Raw genomic sequence first — 26,725 nt, 5'->3', positions numbered from 1 at the left:
AGTAAACGCTTTCTACAACCCACTCAACCTAAATCTGATCCTCAAGGGAGATAGGTTATAGCAGAATGCCGGTTAACTCCAGCATATTCTTTTACCCTATGCTCCTTATAAGGGAGTATAGTGGATGACCCCGGAGTGATCAACTGGGTTTCTCGGGAAATTTGCCCACTCGGCTCTCCTGTTTATTGTATGTGGGGTACTCAACATCAATTTGGCCAGTAACTGGGTAACGAAAGATCAAAGAGGCTATACAGGTAAAAAAACAAAGGTTCTACAAGCCTTAAAAAACCTGCTACATATACATGGGTTTGTGGATGCCTGGTCCTATCTAAAACCAAATCTGCCAGGGTATACTTTTTATTCTGCACGTCATCACTCTTTTGCAAGATTAGATTATTATTTGGTTTCACCTTCTTTGATTCACAATTGCTATTATTCCTCGATTTTTGTCGGACCACAATCATCTAATTTTTAATGTAGGGGCCTGGCTACCTCTAAAGAAGTCTCGTCCAGGAGTTTTGAGAGAGCATTACTACATGATGCAGGATATCAAACTCACATGAAAAGATGGATTCAGAATTTCCTAGATACTAATATTGGCTCTGCACAAATTATGATTGTGTGGGACACTTTAACAGCTTGCATTCAAGGGGATACTTTACAGTTGTCACTTAGGAAGAATAAACAGGAGAAAACACAGATTACAGAACTCCAGAAAAAATTAGCAAAGGCTGAGGAAAACCTTATTGGTGCTGTCCAGTCGGGGTAGCAATAGAATCAGCAGCCATGAAAGCAAACATTGGCTCTATATTGGCTGAGAAAGCTGCTGCCAAGTGAGCTGCTGCACGTGAAAAAATATACAAATGTACCAAGCAGATTGGCCACCAGCTTGCTATGAGAACTAGACAACAGTTTACCATCAATGGGATACAGACCAGTAGGACTTCTGCAGTAGTGATCACTAGTGACCTGGACGAAATTCGAATAGCCTTCCGAGAATGTTATCAAGGCCCATACACAAAAGAGGGAATTGGCATACAGGACAATAGGAAGTTAGAGATTGACAATTTTCTTGATTCTGTTTCTCTGTCACGTCTTGACATAGAGGATCGTGATCACCTGGAGGACACTCCCTCTTGGGATGAAATTGCCATGGCTATGACAAACTTACCAGATGGCAAGGCGGCAAGCACTGACTGTATACCTGTTGATTTTTATAAAGTCTTCTCCTTCCAAATTAAATATATTTTTAAACCCCTGATGACCCAAATGGTTAATGGCGTAACCCCACCTTCATTGTGGGCAACAGGCTAGATTCTTGTCTTTCCTAAAAAAGACAAAGAAATCTTGTTTAGAAATGGGCTAGAAATGCCCAATCACACTCATCAACGGAGACTACAAAGTCTATTCCCAAATCCTTGTGTCCCGACTCTCAGTGAAAATGAAAATCTTGTCTCTAAGTGGCAGCACAGGTTTATCCCCCATAAAATTACAACAGATCATATCTGTTGGACTATTACTCTGTTTGACGCGGCACAGACCAGAGGTGACCTGATGGCCCTAATTCTTCTTGATGTCGAGAAAGCATTCAATTGGGTCTCCTGGATGTTTCTGTCGTGCGTTATGCAGAGAATGAATTTGGGGCCCAGAGCTATCCAGGCAAATAAGGCTGTATACCTCAATCCTACAGCTAGGGTTTCTATTAACAGGCTATTAACTGAGCAATTTGATATCACAAGCTGGACCTGCCACGGCTGCCCCTGCTCCCCTTTGCTTTTTGCAATGTATATTGATCCCTTCATATAAAAGTTGGTAAAAAACGGGAAATCTCAGCTATTCATACACATGGTCTAGAAACTAAAATTATGGCATTTGCGGATAATTTAGCCATTGTGAACCTGAGAAAGCTATAGTAGCAATAGAACAAGAGGCTCAGTGGTTCGGTGTGGTCTCGGGATATACACTAAATAAAGAAAGACCCAGATTATAGTGAATAAAAAATTAACTGAAGGATATAAGAGTTGTCTCTAAGGCAAAATGCCTAGTGGTGAACATCTTGGCCGAAACAGAGTCAATAGTTAGCAAAATCTTGGACCCCCTTGATGCAGAGACAAAGAGGGCTTTAAGCCGTCCCAAATAACTTACACCTATCTATGGTGGGCCGGTGCAATGTCCTCCAAAAATATGTTTTGCCCAAAATGTTCTATTTCTTCAGAACTATCCCTCTCGAGTTTACTAATATAATGTTGCTGAAATTCAACTGACTATTTTCTCAGTTTATATGGGCATACTCTCAACCAAGGAGAGGGTTCAAATTTGTATCTCTTCCCCAGGAAAGAGGGGGCTGGTCACCCCCAAATTTAAGACTATCTTACTGGGCTACGGCCTTACCCAAGAATATATGCCCAATATTGATACAAGAGCAACCTTTAACATCGACATCGGAACTCCCGTCACCTTTTGAACTTTTACTTGGGCCTGATGCATGGATGTGTTTGTGGCGTCAACTCAAATTTTGGTACTACAAGAAGGTAAATATCAAGATTCTTATGGGAACCTTTAGGGTATTTACCACTGTGCGTAAACTCTTAGGAATTGGCAGATTGAACTACTATACCCCTACTAACAAGAACGCTAATCTACCAGGTATTTTTGAGGGATCATACTTTCAAAATTGTCTTATATCCAGCATAGATAAACGGGGGGTCCTGTATTCGAATGAAGGGGTCCTGGCCTTTGAGGATCTTAAAACCCAATTCAACTTGAATAATAGTGAGGCCTTTTAAATATTATGCCATCAGGGCCTTTTTAATCACACAAGGCCGGTGGGCCCATGGGATTTACTAAATGTGAACTAATTGAGAGACTATGCGAAACCACTGCTCCTCAAATCAGATCAATATGTGGGTGTTTAAATAGCCTAATGCCTGATGACTTGAAAATAATTTCAAATAAATGGCAACAAAAACTAAACATCACCTACATAGTTTTTTGCCTAGCTTTTAAATTCGCACAAAGCGATTTACTATGAGCCAATTTGCAGGTGCAATTTTATAAAACTTGTTTCTTTTATACCTTACACCAAGCGCCTAAGGCAAGCCTGTCTATGTCCCGGGAGCGGGCAGTGCCATCCATGCTGCCCGTTTGTTTGCTAAGGCGCCTGGCCCAGGTCTCCTTTACAGCTGCAATGAGCTGTGTGCCCTTTGCTAGAGCGGAGGTGAGTGTGTTGGCAGGTGGGCTTTTGAAGATGATTCGCATCTGACCTGTGAGAACTGCAATTTTAGCTTGTATACTAAAGGAGCATTACAGGGTCCATGTACTTCTAACAATATTAGATGGCACACCATTCAGGCTGCATTATTCAATGCTCGCTCCTTGGTCAAACACACCTAGGAAATCCATTAACTACTTTCTGATGAACAATTGGATTTATTTTTCATTACAGAAACATGGCTTAATGAGTCTTCAAATCCAGCCATTAAACTCACCATTCCAAGGGGGATAAGATTTCCAGGGCTGATCAGAATTTGGGAAGGGAGGGTGTTGCTGTAGTGTTTAGAGACAAATGGACCTTCTGACGTGGCGAGATCTCCACAGTTGGAGAAGGAGAAGCTCTTGACTTCTCTATTACTATCTCGCCGCATTTTACGTTGGGTGGCACGGTGATCTATATACCCCCAGGCCCCACTGGAGCTTTCCTAAAAGCACTTGATGAAATTATTGTTCCTCAAGCACTGCAATTTTCTAATTTTTACTTCTTGGGGATTTTAACATCCATATTGATTGTGTAGAGGGGAGGGACACCATGGAGCTACATGACTCTCTGACCCTCGCCCAACTTACTCAATGGGTTAATGTCCCTATGCATCAGGGAGGGCATACTTTAGATCTGGTCTGTTGTAAGTTTCCCTTATGCATAAGTCAGCCTCTCCAATTAACATGGTTTGACGATTTTTTTATCCATTTTTCATGGCCCATTCAGGTGCCCCATGTTCTAATAAGCAGGTTCAGGGGATGCCCATACATAAAATTGATCTCTCGGCCTTAAGCTTAACCTTGATAGACTCTTGTCCTCCTACTTCTACCAGCATGGAAGGAGCCGTGAAATATTTTGAGAGCTGGATTTCACATATGGTGGAACAGCTAGCTCCGCCCGGGTCTTCCAAGCGGGTCAGAATCTCTCCATCCAAACCTTGGTTTGCAATGGGAGCTTAAAGAGCAAAAAAGATATTGCAAAAAATTGGAATGTGATTGGAGAGTGGCCTACAGCCCTCTTGCCAAAATAGCACTTCGAAAGGCTATTACGCTTCTATCAACCTAGCTAAAAGTCAGCACTATGCAGAGCGCATTGCCCAGTCCCAAAATAATTGCAAGGACATTTTCTCCATCGTTCAAAGAGTTGTTGCCCCTAGGGCAGAGGATATATCCCTACCTTCGTCAGTCTTATGGTGTGAGAAACTCTCGAGTTTCTTCATTGATAAAATTCAGTTGATACAAGCTAGTTTTGATGTTTCTAACTCTGACCAGAAATGAGCTATCCTGCAGAATACTGCCAGTCCTAGCCATGATGTCTCCAGCTCGTCCTTCTTCTTGTCTGAATTCTCTGCTGTTGCTCACCAAGATACACTGACTATTTTGAAATCACTGAAATCGGGCTCCCCAACAGATCCCTGTCATGCCCGGTTGCAGGCTTCTGTGGCAGAAGTTGTCAACCCAGAAGTTAGTTGCCTCATTAATTTGTTCCTCCAATCTGCCATGGTTCCGCCTAAATGGAAGCAAGCCAAATTTCTCCCTCTGCTTAAAAAGCCCTCTCCAGACCTGGCCAACCCTGCCAACTATCACCCCATTTCCCTCCTTCCAGTTGTAGCTAAGGTAAATGAAAAGGCAGTCTTTAAGCAGCTGCCCAATTTTGTAGAAACTTCTAGATCGTTACATCCTGCTCAGTCAGGGATCAGAGCTACCTATAGCACGGAGGCGGTTCTTGTGGAAAAATCAGAAGCTATCAGAGAGTACCTGGATGGGGAGCGGCACTGATTTGACCTCTCTGCCATCTTTGATTCGTTGCCACACTCTCTGTTATTAGCTCGCCTTGCAGACATTGTAGTTGTTGGCCTAGCATGGGACTGGATTAAATCATTTTTGGAAGATAGATCACAACAAGTGGGGCTACCCCCTTTTTCATCAGCCCCACAAAAGGTGGCTACCGGAGTACCTCAGGGTTCTATCCTGAGACCCCTCCTTTTTTAATTTATATGTCACGACTTTGGTCTATCTTGCTGAGGAGCTGGGAGCAAAGATAATTGCTTACGCAGATGATAAGCAGCTCCTCTTCACATGGAAGGACTCTGATACTTCTCCAACTAAAGCAAAAAACTGTCTAACAGCCGTTCTTAAATGGCTTGCAGCAGCTCAGTTAAAGTGTAATGAGGATAAGTCTGAAAACCTCTTATACGGATCCTTTCCCCCACAGTTCAGGGAAGCCCTCTGGCCGCCAGACTACCCACTTCCCAGTTCTACGGGACAGGCTGTTAAGAACTTGGGTGTTTGGTTCGAGGAGAATCTCAGGTTCTCTACGCAAATAAATAAATTGGCAGGCCAATGTTTTGGCACACTGAAGGAAGTTTCTACCTTTATTACCTAGGACTTCTAAGAAGATGATCACGCGTGCTTTGATCCTCAGCCGCCTCGACTATGCCAATGCACTTTACATAGGCCTACCAGTATACCAGCTCAAGAAACTTCAGGTAGTAAAAAATGCTGTGGCCAGAGCTCTGATGGGCATTCCGTGCAGGTCTAGCCTAAAACATCAACTGCGGGATATGCACTGGCTCCCAGTGGCTCAAAGAGTCAAATTTAAGGCTCTCACGATGGCCCACTCAGCCCTTAATGGATCAGGGCCACTCTACTTGAGGAAACGGTTGAATTTGTATGCCCCTCGATGACATCTGCACACCGCCTCACAGTGTCTGGCATCGATCCCTTGCTGTTGGCTGGTTAGAATTGGAGGTAGTTCTCTATCTTTCAAAGAGGCCGAATCTTGGAATTCTCTCCCTCTCGAACTGTGTAGCACTCACGACCCCTGCCTGTTTAACCCCTACCGCGGTACCGCGTTTTCCCGCTGTGCGCTAAAATTCTAAAAATGGCTTGTTTATAACAAAGCCAGCTCGTCATCCGCGCAGCGCAGGTAACGTTGATGACGAGCTGGCTTTGTCATCAGCGCCGAAGGGGTTAAGAAAAGACTAAAAACGTTTCTCTTTATTTATTCAGTAATTTCTCTCAGTTCCCTACAGCTTTCAATTTTGGCCTCCGTGCCGGGACACTCATGAGTAGCTGAGTGCGCTATAAACCACTGTAACATAACATAACTTAACAAGCAGAATTGCAAAGTAGGGGACTGGTAAAGGTATGTACTGTCCACGATGTGCTGAATATGATGCAGATTCAGTCCATATGTTTGATACTTGTATAGAGCTTGGGCTTTTATTAACCAAGATACAAGACTTTCTGGACTGGTTTTATCTCGAGACATTTTGTTAACCCCTAAGACAATTCTGCTGGGCACACAAGATACGATTGATAGAAAGAGCGGTATGGGCTCAATATTTATGCTATGGCAATTCAATTTATAGGCTATGAATAACCTCTGCATAACCCTCCTTTATTCTCACAGTGGCTGGCCCGGTTATATTCAATATGCACCCTTGAAAAAGCTTTCTACTCTAAAAAGGGCATCCGGGCCAAAAAGAAAGGGTTAGTTATCTGGGAACCCCTATCTTGTTGGCTCCATCAAACAAATCCTCAGCAAAGTTAGGGAAAGAGGGAAACTTCCTTGATTTTTGTGCATGGGTAGCATAAATATGAAAGTGCAAATGTTCCCACACAGTACAACGACCCCCTCCCCTCCCTCCCCGAGCCTTAATAGTCCAACACTGGCACATGTTGAACTATTAAGGCTCGGGGTGGGAGGGGAGGGGGTCGTTGTACTGTGTTGCTTGGTTTTCTTTGTTAACGGTATATTTAAAAACCAATACCAAGTTTTTTAAAAAAAAATTAAAAAAGAAATTGAATGAAAAATAAAATTAATGTATTCCTTCTCTCCCCTAAAGGAGCCTGTCCCACAAGACCCACATGGAACGGAAGTGTCTGTCATTCAATGGACATCTGATGCCATCTTTAGAGCCAGATCGCATTGCATCAAACAGGTTAGCTCTCTCACTCCTGCCGTTCTCACTGTGCAAACTCTATGAATTGTGTTAAAACCCCATTTCCCTAGAGCAGTGTTTCTTAAAATGTTGACTTCTGTGGACCCCCTCGGTATCACAACTAGAGCTAGGGACCCAGGCCAAAGCAGTTTGTAACATAAGAACTTCAAAACCACGCACAAAATACAGACAAAATAAACATCATACAAATACAGACATTATTCAATTCACCAACAAAACAATGAACAAATATTGACATTTTAATGTTGTTGGCACGGTTGGAGCTTTTCAAAATTTTATTTTATTTCTAAAAAAATAAGTATTATGATAGACTCTAACAGATCACTTCTTTTTTGCTCCGAATGCATGTTTTCTTTTTGTTGGCGCATACAAGTGCTTTAAATGAGGTCAACAATCGTCTAAGCTATGGATAATAATGTAATTTTTGCTCTCCAATTTCAATTTCCCTCAAATTTACAGTGCTTTTAAAATATCAAATTGTACACTTCTTTGTATGTATGTATTATCAAGCTGTTAATAATAGTTAACTTTGTAAACAGTGGTCAACACTGGACCACAAGTTTAAGAACCGCTGCACTCGAGAGTAAAATGCCATTTTTAGGTCTGGCTTTACAGTGCAGTAGAAGTGTGACACAGTACCACAGAATTCTATGGCTGTTTACATTTATTAGTTATGTGTTTTGCATTTTCTTAAGAGTGAACATGGATGTTTTGCAAACCAAGAAACCAAATGAATATGTATGCTTCATTATTCTAATTTCTATAAAAAAATACGATACTACTAATTTTGATGTAAACTATTTAGTTGGTGGGTTCTGCAAATGGAGTGTCAATTATCTATAGATTGTGACATAGACAGGAGTGTTTTTGACTTTTTATAACTTTATGAACAATATGCCATTTCAGAATATGTGAAATTTATAACATTTTTGTACGGACTATAAGGATGGTGATAATGTTAAATGGTTGAATTTTGTGAATTTATTTTGATTTATTGTCCTATTACTTTCACAGCCCTGATGATGTACCTTGGAGGACGAAACGCGTAGGCTGTTTTTGTTTATTCATCTATAAGAAAATTATTGATTTCGGGAGTGTGACATCCCCAGATTGGATCATTGATATTTGACTGAATTACTTTTTTCTGTTGGAAAATGAACTTTAAGTTCTACTGAAAAATAAAAAAGAACAAGGACTACAACTGTTGACCTTTTACTTTGTCAATTGGGTGCTCCTTCCATTAATATTTACAGCAACAGCTTCCCCAAAGCGATCACGAATTTCAAAAATTGGGATGGAGCCACAAGTCCAGGTAGATGACTGCTGACTGCTGACTTGTAGAGATATGCTGAGTGTAGCATTCCTCGGAGACCCTGAAACATTGGTGGGCACTGGAAATAGTGTTGACTGCCTGAGGTATGTTCCTTACAAGAGGGAGCAACCATGGAGGGTACTTTTAGACCTTGGCACATCCTACTGCTATAGCTGTGGATGGTGGGCCAGAGACAGTCAATACCAGGTGGTTTGGGAAAGACCGCCAGGTGTTGTCATGTTCGGCCTTAGAGGCAGGGGAAAGCACCTATCTCAACCTTGCAGGATCCTCCTTACCTTGCAGTGGGCATAAGCATATTCACGAATGACAAAGCATTCTAGGCTGTGGATACTGAACTGGTGGAAAGTCTACACCCTATTTCATCTGACTGCCAATGGGATGAGGGCCTCTCTTCCACACGCCATCCTTCTCCACCTCATAATCCCTCTGAGAGCCTCTGTTACACAGACCCTCACTTGACGAATTGCACTACAAAGCACACCTACACATTGCACCAGGCTGAGTATCCATGCCTCTTCAAAATCCTAGGAACCTTGTCTAAGCCACCGTGACAACCGCTCTTCACAGAGGCTCTGGTAGGGAAACCACACATGATGCAGATTGAGCACATCACATCTTCAGCTGAATCCACCTTCGAGGCCACGCTGAAAGAACTTTGTGCCCTCTGACTCTCCATGGCACCGGCGGGAGAAACCACCACCAAAACTGCAACTGTCATCCTCTCCGTCCACATTGACATTGCATCCTTTAACACTCATCTATTGTCGGTGGAGGACAGACTCCAAGTGGCCGAGCAGAAAATAGCAACGTCAATCAATTGGGAACAGGTTCATTGGTTTCTCTGATGCAAAGTTATGAACTGGCAGTCCAAAGCTGTCAAGACATCCTCAGCTTTTCTGGATTAAAAGAACAATAGGTGGGCATGGGCATGATAGCCTTACTAGCTTCCTGCTTGCCCAAACTCACTTTTAAAAATTTACAGCACCCTTAGAATTTCAGAGGGTACATAGAATAAGAACCAGGTGAGCAGCGGCATCTGAGAAACCCTGCCAGATTAACGCATGCTTCCTTCACCATGAGTGGAGTCCGCCAAATTATAAGGGAAGCAAAAAAACATGGTCACCAACACAAAGGCATTCGTATTACAATCACACAGGACTTTTCCCTCAGCACTGTCCAACACAGAAAGGGGCCGATTATGAAGGCGGACGGACCTGAGTCCGTCTGCCACCATAGAGTAGGAGGGACCGTCCGCAGGGGCAGCGGCGGTCCCTCCGTGCAAATTAGGATGTGACCGCCACCCTGGCAGTCACATCCTGTATTTTTAACATTGCGGAGGGTGCTGCTTGAAGCAGCACCCGCCGCAATGTTAAAAATGTAAGTTGTGCATTTGCATGCACAAAGCGGCAGGCACCCCGCGGTGCCTGCTGCTTTGTTCACGCAAATGCAGGGGGGTACCATAGGTACCCCCCATGTGCAACCCCCACCGCCCCTTCACACAGGGGGCCCGCAACGGGCCCCCGAGGTGAAGATCCACATGCTTTTCCTAGGTGGAGAATCCGCCGCGGAAAAGCATGTTTACACAGCCATCCTAATATGTCTGGCGGTGTCTGAGAGACACCGCCACCATATTAGGCCTTTTCCGCCGCGGTTGTAAGCCAACCGCGGCGGAAAAGCGGCGGACATAAACCAGGACCCACCAGCCATCCTAATGTGGCGGTGGGTCTTTGGTGGGTCCGCAGAGGATTTTCCGCATCCTCCGGGCCGGCGGTGGCTTCCGCCGGCCCAGAGGATGCGGAAAATCCTCCATGGTAATGTGCCCCAAAGTGTTTATGGCCCTGCGACTGTGTCTAAGAAAAAAGGACATACAGTACGGACTCAACCATGGATGCAACCACCACAGAGTCACAACATTCACATTCACCCCAGTACCCACTTGACAGTATGGAATCTCTGGAATACTACTGCAAGCGAAACACAATTCATGGTCACTCCATTCCTGTGACACTCTCAATATGATAAGAGGGGGAACTCAAAATCCTCCAAGCCTGGAGACCACAACTCACTGCCTCCATCCCATGTTAAACTGATGGGGCCCATACAACTTAGGGATGCCCTGATGTCCTCCTAGGACCTGGTTATTTCCTGGATGAACTCAACCTCTACCTGTTCAAAGTCTGATAAATACACAGAGGCCACTTTGGGGCCGGGGTGATTTTCCATTGCCGTGCTCTCTTCCCCACTAGTCAGCACCACAGGTGCTCACCCTTTTCTCCACACCTACATCTCAGACCCAGACTCGTTGGCTCATAAATGCACATGATCTGCACCTCATATACACTTAGAGTAGTTTTGGTCAACGTTAATAACCTGATGCATTTTAACCGATGGTAAAAAGTAATAACATACCTACACATTCACTCGTGTGTTTTACGCTTGATATAATAAGCTTTAGAGACTTCCATTCGCGCTTCCTTGCGCTTTGTGTCCCTTTCCCCCCTCCCTCTGCCTCCGGACCGCTCTCGGCAGAGTATTGACGCTGAGGGCTGGTTCCCTGTTTCTTGGCGGCCATATTGGGTGTGGGCCAGGCGGGTGACGCGCTCTAGCAGCGCTTAAAAAGGGATTAGTTTGCCGGTGCGATTGATAACTAATCAGCAGCAACTTTCCCCTCCTGAGGCGGAAGCTGGGAGGTCTCTTTCCTTTTACTTTGTGTAATTTGTATTTTATTGCACTTTTAACTCGTGTGTTTTACGCTTGATATAATAAGCTTTAGAGACTTCCATTCGTGCTTCCTTGCGCTTTGTGTCCCTTTCCCCCCTCCCTCTGCCTCCGGACCGCTCTCGGCTGAGTATCGACGCCGAGGGCTGGTTCCCGGTTTCTTGGCGGCCATATTGGGTGTGGGCCAGGCGGGTGACGCGCTCTAGCAGCGCTTAAATAAGACGGCTATGACTCCGTGCAGCGGACGCGTACAGCGGACGCGCCGGACCTGCGCCGGAGTCGTGCCAGAGTCCTGCCCGTCTGCGCCCGTCTGTGCCCGTCTGCGCCCGTCCGCGCTCGGTCGGGGTCAGGGGCCAGGACTTCTGGTCGATGACAGGTATTTCCATCTAAAGACTTGCTAGACATGGATATGGGCAGGCAGAGTTTAGACCCTATCACTGTGACTAGATTAAATGACTTAAATATTTTCCAACCTCGCAGGGGTCGTTTGGGATTAGTCCCTCTCTCCTTGAAGGTAACCTGTTTAAACACTAGGTCTCTTCAAAAGCACCATCTTGAGGTATTCACTCTTCTTCAGGATGATGCTATTGATATTTTAACTCTCACGGAGACATGGTTGGGCGAAAATTCCTTGCCAGATATTATAGCTGCCCTTCCCAGCAACTATGATGCGGTATGGCACAACCGCACGGAAAATGCCCGGGGTGGGGGGGTAGCAATTCTATTTAAGAAAAACCTAAAAGCTGTCAAAATAATTGCTGAAACCATAGAACTAGCTGATATGCTTGGAGTGAAGATTATGCTGAATAATTCATGCTTAGTGATCCTCACCGTGTACCGTCCTCCAAACTCCACTTCAGTATTTAATGATCTGTTCACCCCGATCATGTCTGACTTATGTACTAGATACCAAAAGATTGTGGTGACAGGGGATTTTAACATAAGATTTGAAAGATCTGCCAACTAGACATCTGGAGAATACTATGTCCTCATTGGGTATCAGACAGCTTGTGGATGCCCCCACTCATGTTAAGGGACATATCTTAGACCCTATCTGGACATCAGACTCAAGGGTAAACCTTGTGGACATTGTACCCTGTATTTGGTCGGACCACTACCTGGTGAATTGTGAGATCCCGATTTCAAGCTATTCGTCCCAAAATCCTCTTAATTGAAAAAAGTCCGGCAATGGACAAAAGTGGATTTGCAATCTTTGACTTGTAGCCTTCCCGACCGTGTCCAAACATTAATCTCAAATGGAGATCTAGAACAGGACTATAAGGATTTAATGCGGAATCTGAGTCAGGCAATTGACCAGATAGCACCTGAGAGACTACAAAAAGTAAAAGGAATAGTAAAACGTGCCCCATGGTTCACCCCACTTTTGAGGGACCACAAAAACTCCGGTGTTTAGAAAGGACCTGGAGGAGAACTAAAGTCGGGACAGACAAGGAACAATACAGAATCTCACTTAAGTCATATAAGAAATTGATTGTGGCAACAAAAGCAGTTTTTTATGAAACTCGTATAAGTCAAGCTGACAATATTCAGAAGGAAACATTCAAAATCTTAACTGAGTTGAGTAAAAAATCAGAAATGTCGGAAACAACAATAACTGCCGATAATTTTCAAAGTTTCTTTCTTGAGAAGGTGGAGATTATCCTCTCTGAGATTAAGAATAGTGCCCTGAAGGGCCCTTGTCCGTTACAGGAAGCTCAGCTTTCCCCTGAAGCATATATTTCTAAGCTTCCTGAATTAGACTCTCTAAGTCTTGAGCAGATCATGAATAATACCAAGTCAGGCTCCCCAGCGGACCCGTGTCCCCCTAGGGTCTTTCGTTTGGCGCGCCCTATCCTGGAAGATCATATTATCTTCCTTCTTAACAGCTCATTGGAGACCGGTTATCTACCATCTAGCCTCAAGGAGGCACGTGTTAGGCCCCTGTTAAAAAAGCCTGGAGCCGACCCGGCCATTTTAAAAAACTATAGGCCGATATCCCAACTGCCCTTCCTGTCCAAGATCCTAGAGCAACATGTGCTGAGGTCCCTTTCCTCATTCCTGGAATTACACCATCTTCTCCAGGAGCGTCAAGCGGGATTTTGCGCACACCACAGCACCGAGTTGGTGATGCTCTCGGTGCTGGACGAGCTGAGAGGCATGGCTGACAGTAAGAAACCGAGCGCCCTGATACTTTTAGATCTATCGGCGGCGTTCGATATTGTCAGTTATCCCATGCTACTGGACAAATTGGTTGCATTTGGGATAAGGGGTCAGGTCCATCAATGGCTCCAATCTTTTTTGACGGGTAGGACCCAGAGGATCCAACTGGGGGATGCCATTTCTAAAGTGGGTATTCTGGAGTGCGAGTCCCTCAGGGTTCCGCACTATCCCCACTGCTTTTCAACCTGTACCTCCAGCCGCTGATAGACTCTCTAGCTAACATGGGTTGTCGTGTATTCAACTACGCTGACGACACCCAGTTGCTGCTGAGTATTGATAATACGACCTCGGCACAAATTAGTGCCCAGAACATTCTCAGACACACGGTTAGCTGGATGACGGCCAATTTGTTAAAAATAAATCCGGAAAAAACGGAAGTATTGGTGGTCTCCACCTCAGCCTCGCCCTGGAGTGATCTCTACTGGCCCCAGGAACTAGGGCCCTCACCGATACCGAGTGACAAAGTAAAAAGTCTCGGAATCAAGATTGACAAGGAGCTGTCAATGGCCAGTCAGATCTCGCCTGCCTCTACTGCCTCGCCGCCTGCCTCGCTGCCGCTGACCACGCCCCCTCCTCCGAGCGGCGTGGTCCGTGCTCGGCTGCCGGCCGCTTTTGCCTCTGTCAGTATCTGGTCTTGTTTTGCCATTAATTTGTGCTTGTATCATCGTATTTTGTAACTTGTGCCCGTGTTATCGTTTTTTCCTTCCTGTTTGTCCGCCTACCTCGCCGCCCTCCGCTCTCCCTCCCCGCTTCCCGCCACCGCCGATTACCCCGCCCCTTTCTCTTCTGTACCCTCCCCGCTCCCGCCTCCCAGCTGCTCCGCCCACCCGCGCACTTCGCCTTATATGGAGACCGTGCGAACGCGCAGCGGTCACGCGCAGCGGGTGCGCCGATTGTGCGCCGAAGGCGCGCCAAAGGTAAGCCCGTCTGCGCCCGTCCGCGCCTGGACCGCGCCCAGTGCCAGGACCCCTGGCCCCCGCAGACCCCGACCGACCCGCCTGACGTACTCCGCCGCCACCCTCACCGCACTCAACACCGGCCGACTCCCAGAATGCCACCAAGCCACACCACGTCGCTCCCACGGACCCTTCAGCTGCCACGCCTGCAAGTACACCTGCATCCGGACCTGCCTCGCTCCAACACCCGCCAAGTCGACCTCCAGCAGCACCCACCTCAAGTGCATCCTGCTCAACACCCGCTCCGTCCACAGGCACGCCATCGAACTCTGGAACCTCCTAGACACCACAGCCCCTGACGTTGCCTTCCTCACTGAGACCTGGATGAACGCCTCTTCAGCTCCCGACATCGCCATCGCTATCCCAGAGGGCTACAAGATCGTCCGGAGGGACCGCAACGCCAACCAGATGGGAGGAGGCATCGCCATCATTCACAGGAACACCATCCGTCTCTCGACCAGCACCGACAACTCCCTGACCACTGCGGAACACCTGCATTTCCAGATCCACACCGACCCCAACACCACCCTCAGTGGCACCCTGATCTACCGACCCCCGGGACCACGCACACAATTCAGCGAGGACATCACCGACTTCATCAGCCCGCACGCCCTACCCTCCGCTGACTACATCCTCCTGGGGGACCTCAACTTCCACCTGGAGAACAACAACGACCGCAACACCAGCGCCCTGCTCGACAACCTCGCCAATCTTGGACTCAAGCAGCTGGTGTCCACCCCCACCCACCTCGCCGGACACACACTCGACGCAGTCTTCTCTTCCAGCACAGACATCGACTTCAGCCACGCCACAGAGCTTCAATGGACGGACCACAGCTGCGTCCACTTCACCTTCAAGAGAACGAAGACCCACCACCACCAGCAACAGGCCGCCCGCAGAAGCTGGAACAAGATCACAGCAGACCAGCTCGCCACCTCCCTGAGCCAGCACCCTCCTGCCAGCTCAGCGAACCCCAGCCAGGCCGCCGACAACCTCACGAAGTGGATCAGCATCTGCGCGGACGAGCTCGCCCCGCTGAGGACCCCGCCCAACAGACCCAGCAGCAAGAAGGCCCCGTGGTTCACCGACGAACTCAAGAGCTCCAAGAAGAACTGCCGAGCCCTCGAGAAAGTCTGGAGAAGGGAACCCACACCGGACAACAGGACCACCTTCAAGCTGGCCACCCGGAAGCACCACCAGCTGATCCGCGCCGCCAAGAAAACTGCATTCAAGGACCGGCTGGACAACAACGCACACAACTGCAAAGAACTCTTCAACATCGTGAAAGAGCTATCCAACCCCAGCGCAGGAAACAACGACATCACCCCATCGCAAGACCTCTGCAACTCCCTCGCGTCATACTTCCACAACAAGATCGCGGACATACACAACAGCTTCAACAACCAACCAACGTACACCAAGACCGAACAACCACCCCCCACCACCACCCTCCACGCCTGGACCCCGATCAGCACCGAAGACACCATCCGCACGATGAACTCCATCCACTCCGGATCACCGACCGACCCCTGCCCTCACCACGTCTTCAACAAGGCCGACGCTGTCATCGCACCCCACCTGCGAGACATCATCAACACATCCTTCGACACCGCCACCTTCCCTGAGAGCTGGAAGCACGCCGAACTCAGCGCTCTACTCAAGAAACCCACAGCGGACCCCACCGAACTCAAGAACTACCGCCCAATCTCGCTCCTACCGTTTCCAGCCAAAGTCATCGAGAAGACCGTCAACAAGCAGATGGCAGCCTTCCTCGAGACGAATGGATCCCTCGACCCCTCAGAGTCCGGCTTCCGAGCCAATCACAGCACCGAGACCGCCCTCATAGCCGCCACCGATGACATCCGAGCCCTGATGGACAACGGAGAAACAGTGGCCCTCATCCTCCTAGACCTCTCCGCGGCATTCGACACTGTCTGCCACCGCACCCTAGTACAGCGCCTCAGCAACGTCGGAATCCAGGACAAGGCACTGGAATGGATCATCTCCTTCCTCGACGGAAGAACACAGAGAGTCCGCCTACCACCGTACAAATCAGAGGCCACCGAAGTCATCTGCGGCGTCCCCCAAGGATCCTCACTGAGCCCCACGCTGTTCAACGTCTACATGAGCCCCCTCGCGGCCATCGCACGCCAACACAACCTCAGCATAATCTCCTACGCCGACGACACCCAGCTGATCCTCTCCCTGACCAACGACCCCGCCGCCGCCAGAGCCAACCTGCACGAAGGGATGAAAGAGGTAGCCGAGTGGATGACGACCAGCCGCCTGAAACTGAACTCGGACAAGACGGAGGTCCTCATCCTGGGCTCTTCACCCTCCGCCTGGGACGACTCCTGGTGGCCCCCCGCCCTGGGCACCGCACCCAAACCGACAGACCATGCACGCAACCTGGGCTTCATCCTGGACTCCTCCCTCTCCATGACCAGGCAAGTCAACGCCGTCTCCTCGTCGTGCTTCAACATCCTACGCATGCTACGGAAGATCTTCTGGTGGATCCCCACCGAGACCAGGAAGACCGTCACCCAGGCCCTCGTCACCAGCCGACTGGACTACGGCAACGCCCTCTACGCCGGTACCACCGCCAAGCTCCAGAAGAGACTCCAGCGGATCCAGAACGCCTCAGCCAGACTCATCCTCGACATCCCGCGAACCAGCCACATCTCCGGACACCTGAGAGACCTTCACTGGCTCCCCGTCAACAAAAGAATCACCTTCCGCCTCCTCACCCACGCACACAAAGCCCTACACGACCAAGGCCCAAGCTACCTCAACAGCCGAATCAACTTCTATGCTCCCAAACGCCACCTCCGATCAGCCAACCACGCCCTCGCCGCCGTCCCCCGCATCCGAAGAGCGACTACAGGAGGAAGGTCCTTCTCCTACCTGGCCGCCAAGACCTGGAACTCCCTCCCGGCCGACCTGCGCCTGACCCAAGACCATCTCTCCTTCAGGAAGAAGCTGAAGACCTGGCTGTTCGAGCAGTAGCGGCACCCCCCCTCCCCCAGCGCCTTGAGACCCTACGGGTATGTAGTGCGCTCTATAAATGTCATTGATTGATCTCCTCAGTAGTAGGGATGTGCACTGGCTTGATCAGACAGTTACGAAAGTTGGCCCCCCTCCTTTCCTTTTCCGCACTCCGTATGGTAGTCTCGGCCACCATTGTTTCGAGGCTAGATTATGGAAACGCCCTTTATCTAGGCCTACCTAAAATCTTGATTAACAGATTGCAGGTGGTCCTGAATGACGCGGCTCGTCTGACCTTCAAGTTACCTAGAAGATCCCATGCCTCTCCTTTACTACTCAAGCTACATTGGCTTCCCATTGAACAGAGGGTGGAGTTTAAGAGCCTTTGTACAGCCCACAAGGCCATCTATGGGCAAGCACCTGCGTATATCAAAGAGCGCTTGGAGCTGTACATCCCCAAGCGAGTCCTGCGGTCTGCCGAATCCCAGCTCTTGGTCTGCCCTCGGTATAAGTTAAAAACCAAAGGAGGTAGATCTTTCTCGGTTCTGGTTCCGCAGATCTGGAACAATCTACCAGAATCACTTCGGAAAGAAGCGAATCCCCTGCGTTTTAGGAAGCTGTTAAAAACTTTTTTATTTAGGGAGGTACTTGATCCAGCTAAATAAATGTTATTATATGCTCCTGCCCTCTTCTATCCTCATGCACGGTTGTTGCTGTCTGGTTTGAGCGCCTAGAGACCTGTAGGTGAGTTGGCGCTATAAAAGACTAAGTTAACAATAACAATAACAATAACATTCTCCGACTCAACGTAGTGCTGTTCCAAGAAACTTACAAATCCAATGCAGAAAGTTTGAAACTTTGCCTTGATTGGGTCAGGATTTATGAGAAATGTATGTCTTGGTTGACTGGGGTGTTCACAATCCCTTACAGTGTGAACCCCAAAACGTCACTAAATCAGTGGCTGCTTAACCCTGGATAGCTTGACAAAAAAATCTGTCAGATTTAACTTATAAGCAATGAGTAAAATATTTATGCTGCATAAAAACAGTAATAAAGTTAAAACACAATAAAAGAAAACTCCTACACCAACTTACAGAAAACCTAGTGAATTATTTGACACCAAAATGACAATAATCCAATTATTAGAACCAGAGTCATGTATTTTGAAAGTCATTATTAAAATCTAGTGACTTAAAGATCAAAGTGCCAACAGTGAACATCTAGTCGCACAGGTCAGTCAAAGACAAAAAATATGGCCAACTGGGATGGAGCACAGGTCGGAAACTAAACGTTGACGGTTGTCAATTGAAGGTTGCCTTTGGACTTAAAAGAATTTTCTATAAAAATGTGCTAACATGGTACAGTTCCACAGGGAAAGGCTGTAGGCTGTGTCTGAGGAGAGATTGTCATCATTCGACAGCTGATGAAAGAAGTTGAGATGAAGATTTCTACATTTTAAGTAAAAAATCTCAGTGGAATAAGGCAGGAGGCTATAGCCAATGAGAGGTATAAGAGGCTGGATATCCCTTTGCCGAAAAATCACTTAACAGACTTGCTGCTGCCGAGAAGAACATAGGGAAGCAGCAACAAAGTCAGGCCGACCATTGATTCCTTGGGTGGATTGACGAGCAGGTAAGTCGCAGTCTTCCCTCGGTACCTAGAGCATTTTTTAGCCAACCATTCATAAGTTTTGGATTTTGGCTATCTGGCACTTTTAGCACAACCACCCAAGGCCCAAGACTGGAAGGGCTCCTCTTGCAGGGTAAGGACTCACTCAGTTGAGTCAAGTTACAAATTCAAGACGATGGGAGCATGTTATGCCCCTGTGACTATGAACAGGAGACTAGCAATCCAGCCCTTGGAGTCACTATGTTAGTCCTCGGTTCAGAAGACTAGCTAGCCACCACCCTTGCCCGAAACCCACCGACAGACACTACCGACACACACTCTGCCACCCGTAACATCAGGTGATGGATCAACGACTGCGCCAACACTCTTGCACCGATCAAGAAACCCTCAAACAAATGCACCAACAGAAAAGCCATCTGGTTCACCGCCGACCTCCAGGCATCCAAGCAGGCCTGTCGCAGGCTTGTGAAGAAGTGGCACCACGAACAGACACTGGACAGCAACACAGCCTACAAGAGTGCCATCCGCAGACACAACCAACTCATCCAAACTGCCAAAAGGACCTCCTTCCAAGAGCGCATCGACAACAACGCACACAACAGCAAAAAGCTCTTCAGCATCGTGAAGGAACTCTCCAACCCCAGTTCCAATTCCAACAACATCCCGCCATCACAAGACCTTTGCAACTCCCTAGCCACCTTCTTCCACCACGAGATCGCAGACATCCACTACAACTTCAGCAACCAGGAGCCCCCGACATACACCAACACCTCAGTACGACCACCCCCCGCCACATCCATCCCCTGTTTTACTGGACCCAGGTCATCGACGATGACACCATCAAAATCATGAGCACCATCCACTCCGGCTCACCATCCGACCCTTGCCCACTCCACATCTTCAACAAAGCAAGGTCCACCAGTGCACCCCATCTCTGCAAGATCCTCAACAGCTCCTTTGAGACCGGCATCTTCCCGGAGAGCTGGAAGAACGCCGAGATCAAAGCCCTACTCAAGAAACCGAATGCAGACCCCAAGGACCTCAAGAAGTTCCGGACCATCTCCCTACTCCCGTTCCCGGCAAAAGTCACCGGGAAGATTGTCAAGAGGCAACTGACCTCTTCCCTCAAAGAGAACAACATCCTGGACCCATCCAAATCTGGATTCCGCAGCAACCACAGTACCACGAAGGAATGAGGGCCATCGCCGAATAGATGATGAACAACCTCCTTAAACTGGACTCGGACAAGACCAAGGTCCTCATCATCAGATCCAACCCCTCTGCCTGGGACGACTCATGGTGGCCGGCCGCACTGGGAGCTGCACCACTCCCACACATGCAATCTGGGGGTCATCCAGGACTCAGCATTGTCTATGACCCAGCAAGGAAAGGCCATCTCCTCCACCTGCTAAAACACCCTCCGCATGCGCCGCAAGATCTACAGATGGATCCCCACCGGTATCAGAAGGACAGTCACCCATGCCCTTGTCAGCAGCAGGCTTGACTACGGCAACGCTCTCTACGCAGGAATCTCAGCCAAACTCCAGAAATGACTACAACGCATAAGAAAGCCTCTGCAAGTCTGATCCTCGACATCCCCCACCACAGTCACATCACAGCCCACCTGAAAGACCTTTACTGGCTCCCTGTCAACAAGAGGATCACCGTCAAGCTCCTCACCCATGCTCACAAAGCACTCCACAACTCCTCACCAGTGTACCTCAACGAGCGTCTCACCTTCTACACCCCGAACCGGTAGATCATTCTCCCACCTCACCGCTAAAACATGGAACACCCTCCCCATCCACCTGCGACAGACCCAGGACCTACTGGCCTTCAGAAGAGTCCTCAAGACCTGAATGTTCGAGCAGTAGCAGCCCCTCTCAACCCCCCATCCCCAGTGCCTTGAGACCCTCATGGGTGAGTAGTGCACTCTACAAATGTACTGATTGATTAATGAAGAAGAGGGGTTCAAACAAAGATTTCGCCTCTGAGGGTTCAAGGCAGGTACCATGCAGCAAAGCAGTCCCTCCAGGTGTAGCAAAGCAGTCTTGTTGTGGACAGAGCAGGCCACAGCAGCAGGCAGTCCTCTGATAATCCTTCAGCTCGTCCAGAAAGTAAACAGAAGAGTCGGTCTCAGGGCCCTATTTTTGTACATGTGGCTTCCTTGAAGTTAGGAGAAGTTTCTAGAGATTTATCTTTAAAGAGCTTAGAATTTCCTTACTCTCCTGCCCTGGCTTCATGCTGGCTGCAGAGACAAACCCCTTTGTGTAAAGGCATAGCACAGCCTACTCAGTTGCAAGTGGGAGTGTGCCCATTTCTGCTCCCTATCCTGCCAGCAGATACCCCATTCAGGCACTGAATGGGAGAAATTCACCAAGTCTAACTGCCAACTGCAGTCAGTCATGTGACCCAGGGGAGACTGCAGGATTGAAATGGCTAAGGGCAGGCAAATGCCAAATTTCTAGAAGTGAAATTTAAAATCTGACTTACGATTAATGAGGATTGTTTATTACAATTCCATAGATTCCAAACATGAAATGCTTATTTGTGCCCAATCAAAAGCTAGCACTTATTAAATGTAACAGGGTAGCCCAAATTAGGTGAAATGTTCTTGTTTCCACAGAATCAGGATTTCCTCTATGCTTGTAACGAAGACTGCAGCTAAAGTTATGCCTACAGGAACAGTTTGTATGTTGACCTCTCTAAGAGACTAAAAAACGTGACTGGGCACCTTCTTTAGGATTAAAAACAGGACCAGTCTGTATCCTGGACCTCGAGTCACCACATGACCGGGGTAGCAAAAGGAGATCACATACCTTAGATGATAGAGGCCATCACATGTCTGAGTATTTGTCCCCATCGCAGGGGCTTATTTAGACCACTGGTTCACCCGCTGTATTTAGGATTGGGCAAACCATCATATTTTTCCCAGCAGAGCCCCCTCATGCTATGCCAGGCTGAACTTAGACCAACAGCTCTATAGATATAGGACCAGCAGTCTGAATATCTCAAACTATCCTTCCTATTTAGAGCAGACTTATGACATGCTTTTACCTGTTTTTGACTACCAAGAACAGCCTGGCAGGTTCCAACAGAAAAGAATTACCCACCTGCCATGGGAAAAATCTCGTAGGTGTAGGGCCCATACGAAAAAAAAACCAAGAAATCAAACTCCCACTTTGGGAATTTGTTTTTGTTAAACAAGAAAAATTTCCTCAGTGCCTTCATGAAACATGGAGGGCACTCATCAAACAATCATTGCCATCTGATGAGCTATTGTGACAGTGGCTCTTTTGAAGGCACACCATTTTGGCTCCTTTGAAGGCCCAGAGAGATCTGCCAGGAAGATGGAGATCTTAAATTCAGCTCATGGTTATTCCATAAGGCGACAGAGGTTGTTACCTCTGCCACCCTAGTGGGATGGCAGGCTGCTGGCAATACTCAAAATACCCCAGTGGTAAGAATTCTGAGTAAGGCAGATCAAAACGACCAAATATAATTTTCTCCATCTGATTTAAAGTAAGGTAGGTTTTTAGAAACCACTGTTTTCCCAGCTATACAACCATATCTGATACCTGAGTCAGCTTCTCTGGCAGAAAAAAGAACTTCCTCCTCAGCCCTGCACTACCGCCAGTCTCACCACCCCAAACACAGGACCCTACTCAGAGCAGTTGGTAAATGTATGCATCGATATTTTGTGAAATTGGGAATTCTGTGTGGTTATAGGGCCAGAACAATCAGGTCCACATGGTAATACCCCTTCCCACGGACTTATACTTCTCAATGCATGGTGTGGATTTACCACACTGCAATGGTACAACTGCATGTAATTATGCCTTTACCCTAGGATCATGCAATAACTAGTCTTGTGTCTAGCCTGTGTTTGCACGTCCTAGGAGAACATACCTTGGAGGAGAAAATATATCGTGATGAGTCACATGTTCCTTGTGATAAAGAGATATAACTTGCTAAAAGTCCCTGAGGTGAGAGGCGTGTGGCAAGAAACCAAGAGAGTTATCTTACTTGTCTAGTTTTGCTGAAAAATGTTTCCTGCAGCATTTTTTGAGGTGCTATTTTTCTGTTGTCTGAATAGTTTACTCTCTGCTTTGACATGATGTTAATTGTAAATTGATTTAGCTCCTGTTATATTTGGTAACTTTTGCTGCAGGTGCAAAGTGGCAATTTAGTGAACTGTTGCTCACTTTACATGTAATATATTTAGATACAAGTGCATGCAACATGAGCACTCCAAGCATGCAACACTCACATGAAGTCCAAACTTACAAATGTTGCTTACCATTCAATCCACGTTTGGTAAATTAGGGATCTATAAAACATTTGTCATTTTGTATGCACCCTCTTTTTGAGTCGACCTCTGAGTTCCAGGGACCCCTATGCAAAGAAGATAACCTCAATGTAGAAAAGTACATAAAACCCAAGTGTTCTAGGGAAAACGAGGCACAAAAACCATAGAAAAAGACCCACAGTGACAATACTAAATCAGTGCCACCACAAACCAAACTGCTCTCAGTTAAGAGGTAATACAAATATTTACAACACACCAAATGCAGGTTGGAGACCTAACCTCCTATATACAGTACAACCACACCCACCCACTCACACACACATACACACACATATGCACCCTTCACATGCACGCACACACACACACACACACACACACACGTTCAAACACAGATACACTGGCACAGATGGCCCTTTAGCCTTTCTCTTCTACACATTTGATTGGTGTGGCTGGAGATAAGGGTTGGTAAAAGTCATCCATCTCATTTATCTTATGCCCTCGTTGCAGAAAAAGCATGTCACAATGATAGGTGGGTTCAATCAATCAATCATAAGGTCTTGTAACGTGTGACTTGTCATCCCAAGGGGTTTCCAGGCATTGGGGTTCTGTGAGCCTCTGCCTAGTGGCTGTGGTGGTTGAAGAGCCATGTTTTGAGCTGCTTCCCAAAGTCCTCCAGTTAAGCGGAGCTGCGCAGGTGGAAGCTGTTCCATGTCTTGGCAGCAAGGTAGGAGAAGCAAAGACCACCGCAGTGGGTTTGATGTGGGCCAGGGGGAGGGTGGCGGAGCGGAGCTCCCTGGTCGGCTGGTGGAACGTCAGGCAGTTGTTGATGAAGACTGGTCCGGAATTGTGGAGGGCAACCTGACATGACTAAAGCCTGCTATTGAGACGTATTGATGGCTGTGACCAGTAACAAAACAGTGATTGATTGATTGTGGGTTTCTAAAGTGCTAGAATTGACTCCCGAAGGAGTATCTCTGCGCTGTAGACCGCTGGGGAACCCGTCCTGGCTTTCCCTGTGAGATGGTCCCTATTGGGTATCTCCAAAGTGAAACCAGGCATCTCCGGCGTATGTGGGGGGCCGTTGTGGAGATGAGGCAAGCTAATGCCTAGAGTTGCCGAGGGTGATCTCTAGTTAGAGTAGGCACCAAGGCGAGAATTATCGAGTCAGTTGACCCTGGTCCAAGACCCTGCCGTGTCGGAATTGAACCCTGGTCCCGGGCCGTCCTCTGCTCCCGGGTCTGCCGCCTATAACCAGTGAGCCACACCACTCCATGACCACCCTTACCGGAATATTGACACAAAACTATTAACTCTTTAAAAATAGGAAGAGCATGCTTTAGGCACTGAGTGAAAGTCATCCTTTGTTAGCTCAGTTATCCTTCTATACATTAAAGAGATACATTTGATGTACATCAGCTGAAGATAACATCTCCATGTTTTCACCACATTTCTGTATGTAACAATATATAATGCTTTGGTTGATTTTTTTGACTTGTAGATTCATTTAATATTTAGAAAAGGTGGTATTTTTACGTGGACAGTTTGCAGCTGTTCCCCTCTACAGTACCACTGCAGTCCAATAAATTTCAGGATAATGTTCAAATAGGTCCAGCAGCTTAATCTTAACACGGTAAAAGCTGTGAATGTATGAGAGCTGTGCTGCAGGCATTGATAAGCATGACAGGAGATGGGTGGTGGGTGTGTGGTGCTAAGAAGCACCTGGTATGCTGGCCTTTGATGTGCTGTGAGCGAAGGGTAATAAGCAGACATGGGAATAGCAGTTGTGTGTTGTTTTTTTACTTTGAAAGCTGCAATTTACTCCCAACACTAGTTGAGGCTGTAATATTTATATTAAATGAATAACTTGTTCATGTGCTTATGTGTGTATTAGAAGAGTTCGATTTTTGATGCGTGAGCGATAACGTTAAGGAATACCTTGGGGGGCGTGGTTAGCACCCAAAGAAGATGGCGGCCCGTCCCTGACTCTGCCAGGACTGCGGTGATGGGGGCAGCACTGAAACGTGAAGTAGCATGTGCATGGTCGCTGAAATGAGGGGTTAATCTTTGGAAACCTTGATGCATCACAAGAAATGCTCCATTCTGCCTGTGGTGACCCGTAAGCTACATTTTTCATTCATTGTGTTGCACAGAAGCATTGCTAATGGAACAGGCCAGCCATTTTATTTTTCCCGTCTGAGGAGAAACGTTTTTGAATGCCGAGTAAGAAGAAATGTGCCTGTCAACTGTTTTATTAACTGAGGCTGCATTGCTTTGCTTTATTGGCACTATCTTTCTCCAAGTAAGCATTGTTCTGCATAGTTATGCATCTTATTTTGAAACTGAAATTTTCCTTGTCATGTTGATTTATATGAAGGACAATTCAATATGTAAGGCATATTTTCACCAGCTTTCCTTTAAATAACAAATATTGCCTTGTGTAGCTTGCACCAGCTCTTCACACATGCCTCACCAAAGTTGACATCTCATGTCTCACTTCCTTGCTATTTTTGTGAAGTACTAAGACTTATAACAATTTACACCAATTGAAACCTGCTTGTCATGGTGTAAACTTCTTTCAACTTCCCTCAACACATTTGAAGCACTGCATTTTCTCTAAGTATATTTTCATATATTTCAGTGTTGAAGGGATATTTTTGATATTGAGGAAAATCAAGTCATATACGTACTGGTACTACTAACCTTCTAAATACAATTCTGCTCAGTTGCATGGGCAAATTAATTCAAGATTCCTCTCATTCAAAGTCATCGACAAGCAAGTTCTTAATTCGCTCCAACTTTTGTTTTAAGTGTCTCTCCATGGATGACTCAATGAATGCTTCGCCCAAGGGCGCCACAACATCTGCAACCAATATATCCTCTGGTGATATTAAGGCGCAGAGCAAACATTTAAAGAAGGACTCTCCTTCTCCTCCTAAACAATCTTCCTCAGTCTCAATTGGCTTATTGTTAGAAGAAATTAGAGCTATGTGTCCCTTTGTTGAGGAAACTAGTTCTAAGCTCCTCACAGAAAGATGGTCTAGCCTGGAAGACAGAGTCACCATAATGGAACAGAATATTGATTCTCTGAACTCATCTACAACAAAAATGGAATCCTTGCAATCTCAAGTATCCGTATTACACAAGCAAGTTGAACATTTGGAAAATAGGAATAGAAGGAACAACCTCCGCATTTGTGGACTATCCGAGGGAGTGGAGGGAGCAGACCCAATTACTTTCTTCAAATCCTTCATTCCAAAAATCTAAAAATTACCAGATGATACGTTTCTCAACATCCAGAGGGCTCACCGATTGGGTCTAGCTCCTTCAATGTCTTCTCACGCAGGGAGAAAAC

General features: G+C 47.0%; 1 protein-coding gene across 1 annotated transcript in view; it reads right to left on the bottom strand.

The window, feature by feature from the left end:
- LOC144767691 (chemerin-like receptor 1) overlaps positions 1-26,725 on the bottom strand; it is a 54,896-nt gene that overhangs the window by 21,941 nt on the left and 6,230 nt on the right. The gene's annotated exons all lie outside the window — the stretch shown is intronic.

The sequence above is a fragment of the Lissotriton helveticus genome, chromosome 7, assembly GCF_964261635.1.
Source record: "Lissotriton helveticus chromosome 7, aLisHel1.1, whole genome shotgun sequence".
Classification (NCBI taxonomy): domain Eukaryota; kingdom Metazoa; phylum Chordata; class Amphibia; order Caudata; family Salamandridae; genus Lissotriton; species Lissotriton helveticus.
Note: the sequence above shows the minus strand (reverse complement) of the source record. Positions and strands in the feature narration are given on the sequence as shown.